The sequence below is a fragment of the Gavialis gangeticus genome, unplaced genomic scaffold, assembly GCF_001723915.1.
Source record: "Gavialis gangeticus isolate Ggan-Ray unplaced genomic scaffold, GavGan_comp1, whole genome shotgun sequence".
Lineage (NCBI taxonomy): Eukaryota > Metazoa > Chordata > Crocodylia > Gavialidae > Gavialis > Gavialis gangeticus.
In genome coordinates this window covers 22,917,801-22,921,843 of record NW_017729003.1, presented here as the reverse complement: position 1 = coordinate 22,921,843, position 4,043 = coordinate 22,917,801, and positions in this window count along the sequence as shown.

Here is a 4,043-nt window from a genome sequence, read left to right as displayed (position 1 = left end):
GAGAAGATTAAAACAGGTTACCCAGAAAATTGGTGGAATCTCCATCCTTGGAGGTTTTTAAGATTCAGCTAGACAAAGCTTTGGCTGGGATGATAGAAAGATGATCTCCTGCGGTCCCTTCCAGCCCTTATTTTCTATTAATCTAACCCTCTGTGATACACACAGTGTCAGGACAACCCCGAGCTCCATACATAGTATGAGCCCTGAAGCGAGGACAACATGTGCTGTATGCAGCATGGGAGGCTGGACCTGGCATCATTGGTGCTGCACATAACACAGGGAGTCAGTCCTGATCCGGTCCACAGACCAGTCCAATGACCCACACCCTGCCCAATGGGGCCAAATGAGTTTGACACCTCTGTATTATTGGACCTAACACATTGTTAGGATATAAAAGCTTGTCTGAGTCTGTTTCATAGTACCCTTCCCCTTGCCTTTGCAGGCTTGCCAAAAACTTGCCCATCTACCACAACCATATAGCTGGCCCAAGAAAACATACCACCCACAAGAATTCTTGCATATTTCTGTTTCTATCAAGAAAAATCCATTGAATTTTTTTACTTGAAAACCTTTAAAGTCTCCTAACAAATATATTTTTAAAAATCTAGGTAAAATATTGGCCATGATAAGAAATGAACAAGGCTATTGTAATCTTAACACCTTACACTAAAAGGAGGCATCACTAAAAGTTGTTTAGAAGTCCTAAAAAAAAACTAATGCAAGTGCTTAAAACAGTTCAGGAATAGCACAAGTAGAGTGTAAAAAATGTTGTTACTAAATGTTACTGTTTGTAGTGTATACATATTTATACATTGGGGCGGGCAAAACGTGGCCCGCGGGCTGGATGCGGCCCGCCAGGCCATTCTATCTGGCCTGCGGGGCCCCTAAAAAATTTAGAAAATTAATAGTTATCTGCCCCTGGCTGCCTGTCATGCAGCCTTGATGGCTTGCCAAAACTCAGTAAGTGGCCCTCCACCGGAAATAATTGCCCGCCCCTGGCATACATGCTTCCTGTGAACAAAAATTTTATAAACCAGAGCCAGAAAAAAAATCTGTAACACACATACAAATACAAATCTTGATGCAAGTATCAGAGAGTATATGGAAACAGTGAATAATGTCTCCCTTTAAGAGACACTGATCTAAGAGTTAGGGAGGCAATATATTCTCAGGAAGTATATGGAAGAGAAATTGTTTCTGCATTTGTTAGAAACGCAAAGGAGATTACAGGAAGGATGGTACCTTGATCTCTGTAAGCGATCAATAAGAATTAAATTTTAAATGGATTCATAGAAGAAATTGCAAGTATTTAGTTAGAGCTGAATTACTTGTGGCGGGTATCAGAGTGGAAGTGCAACTATCTAGCCCAAAATGAGGCCACATGATCTTGTTATGGAAATTGAAGTGTGAGATTGACAGCATTTTAGCATCACTGCAGTAGGAAACAAACACTATGTATACCTTAGGGCAGCAGTTGGCAACCTTCTCAAGAGACAGGCCAAAACTATCCAGCTCAGATCCAGAGTCAGCTGGTGGTTGCCATGGCACAGGTGAACCCCCTCCCTTCTGACCACCTTTAATGCCAACAAATCTCCTGGCTCCATGCACCAGATCTGAATTAGCTGTATCTTTAAATGTTTCATTTGTTACTTAACAAGTTAAATTTGTGAAAGAGAGAGACTGGCAGCTCAAACTCTTCCTGTACATACTGTATATCACATAGAACTAGAAACATTTTCTTAAGTGCTACTTTCTCTCCCTTTTTATTTCAAATAACGATGTCTCTCCATTTGCAATCATAACTCAGTTCTGCAACGACTAGTATAGCTGCATAAATGGAAAATAATAGTAAAAAAAATATCCAAAGTACTGTACAGTATTCATATTTTTATGCAATGTAGTATATGCAAGCAGGAAGTACCAGCAAGCATTCAGCTAGACCACTCATTCTCAACCAGGGTGCTGTGACATCCAGTGGTGCTGTACATTTTTTTCCAGGGTGCCATCAGATGCCACTTAAATACATACACAACTCAAGATAAAAGCCAGAGATCTCTAACACTATATCCATAGCATTAAAAACATTCTGACTTGTTGCAATTTTTCTTTGCAACCTAAGAATTGCTCTATTATTTTTCCATAGTCTGAAAATGAATGCTAAGAGGTGGCATTTTCTGAGGGGTGCCTTGAGTCTAAAAAGTTTGAAAACCACTGTGCTAGACAGAGTCTGGGGGACAATTTGGGAACTTCTGAAATATAGCACTGCTACATGAAAGGAGAGAGAAAGATTTTTTTTAAATTATCAAATTGTAACAGCTCAAAAATAGGACTTTGTTTCTATACAAAATGTTTCATCATGATATTTTAGTACCATTTTCCAATTTTTCTAATTTAAAAAGAAGGAAACCACAAAACTGAATGCCTGATTCCAATTAGGTCCAACTTAAAATTTTAAAATTTCATTTAAAGTTAAATTTTTTTGAAAATTTCAAAATTATTTTTTAAATGTTGAGGTATTTACTAGTAGGCATTATGACAAGCATAAAAATTTCATAAGTATTTTCCATCATTTCAGGTTCTGGGTCCCCAGTCCCATATCTCTCTATAACTTTGTTCTGGAAGCAGTGATTTAGAAAACTAAACATTACAACCACAAGCCTAAAAAGGTGTCATTAGGCCAAATCTAGTCATTCAAGCAAACTCATATTAAGAGCAAGATGAATTCTGCTTCATCAATAATTACAGGACTGAGTTTTTCTCAGAATCAAAAGATGCCACTTTTTGCCACAAATACAATCCAAAAACTGGAAGCACCAATTGCAAAAAGTTTTATATGAAATATGCTGTATATCACAAATTACCACAGTTCACATGAAATACAATAGTAATCTAGGCCTCTGTTGGATAGTCACAAGCATGATACGATGTTTTACTAATGGGTTACAAGAGTCAGCCAAGCAAGGTTCTTTCAGTAGATATGATATCTTTTATTAGACCAACTGAATAGCTGGAAAAAAGTTCTTAATAAGCTTTCAGGCCCAGTCACCCATCTTCAGGCATAGGGAGTCTAAGACCAGCAGAGACTCCCTATGCCTGAAGAAGAGTGACTGCATCCGAAAGCTTGCTGAGAACGTTTTTCCAACTACTCAGTTGGTCTAATAAAAGATATCACATCTACTCAAAGAACCTTGCCTATCTATGTCCTTAAACCAATATGGCTACAACCAAAAAAACAGCATGAGTCAACCAATGATTTTTCAGCTCTGTCCCCAGGGCTGAGAATACCACAGAACAGGATGCAAAAACAACTTCACAGCAATGAGGTGAAGTGGAAAAGAAAACATTTAGAACAGTCCTAACAGAATCTGGGGGAGGAGATAGGAGGAAACAGGCCAAATTAGTCAAAGGGCAGAAAACAACAAGAGAAGACTTCTGTGGTGGAACACCCTACGGAGCATTGTTCTACAACCAAGTCATGCATTCCCATCTATAGAATATATGAGCTGATATTTGTAACTGTAAAACTTCCATTTTTCCAAGGGTTCTGATAATTATAGAAATTCAACTTTATTGTTTTGCTTCATATCAATAAAACTATTGATAGAATTGTAGCTCTTTGGTTCATATTTGCCTGTATATTGAACATATTATTGAATATTGAATATTTAAAAGCTGCGGTTTGAAATTCCACCGGCAGTTGGGGAGCAGGAGCGGAGGGAGCAGGGTGCACGTGTGCCACTCACACGAGTACCCCCTTACCTCAGCGGCGGAGGTAGCAGCAGCAGCAGAGGAGACAGTGGCGGGAGCAACAACAGCTGATTCCCCCTAAGTTAAGTGGGGCAGAGGGCACGGCACAGCTGAGGCAGATCCGGAGGGGAAGCCCTTTGGTGCTGCCTTAGCTCGCCCGACGGAGCCACACTCCCGAGCCGCACGTGGGCAGCACGCGCAAACAGGCGCGCTCTGTAAGGGTGCACCAGCGTTTGAGTAAGGCAGGCGTGAGGTATCTGCACAGAGCGGCACCTCCAGGGAGCAAAGCAGCGGGC